Source organism: Aptenodytes forsteri, unplaced genomic scaffold, assembly GCF_000699145.1.
Source record: "Aptenodytes forsteri isolate BGI_AS27 unplaced genomic scaffold, ASM69914v1 Scaffold373, whole genome shotgun sequence".
Lineage (NCBI taxonomy): Eukaryota > Metazoa > Chordata > Aves > Sphenisciformes > Spheniscidae > Aptenodytes > Aptenodytes forsteri.
In genome coordinates, this window is record NW_008795579.1 from 15,277 (window position 1) to 15,790 (window position 514).

At 68.7% G+C, this 514-nt stretch overlaps 1 protein-coding gene across 1 annotated transcript in view; it reads right to left on the reverse strand.

The window, feature by feature from the left end:
• The window catches only part of BAZ2A (bromodomain adjacent to zinc finger domain 2A), a gene marked incomplete at its 3' end in the record, with an annotated part of 16,267 nt that overhangs the window by 15,214 nt on the left and 539 nt on the right, over positions 1–514 (reverse strand).

Genomic DNA, 514 nt, shown 5'->3' on the forward strand with positions numbered 1-514 from the left:
CTCCAGAGCCCGTGAGCCAGGGGCTGGTACAGCCCGGCCCCTGCCCCGACCCCAGCCGGGAGCCCCCGGCCAACACAGGGAAACCGGCCGCAGGGTGGCCGAAAAAAAGAAAAAGCCTTTCCGGTCCCACCCCGCATGTGATGCGCCAGCCGGGAATGCCGCTGCCGGCTTTTGGAGGTCAGAGGAGGTGGCAAAGGGATGTGCCAGAACCGGACAGGTGGCAGCGGCAGGTCAGCACTGCAGACTGGGATGGACTGGGGGCGTGCCAGGCGTGGGGAGGGGGCCGGAACGGAGGCAGCTGTGGGGAGCGTGGCTGGGAGAGAAGCGCCACGGCCGAGGGGAAAATAAAAGCCAGGAAAGTGGGAATTAACTACAGCGAGGGCAGAGGGGCTGGGAGAGGGGACACCAGCCGGGCGGGAGCGGCTCAACCGCAGGGGCCAGGCTCCAGCTGCAGCAGCACCGTCTGTGCCGGCGGGAGGGGACAGCCTACCCATGTACACCCCCCCCGCCCCCC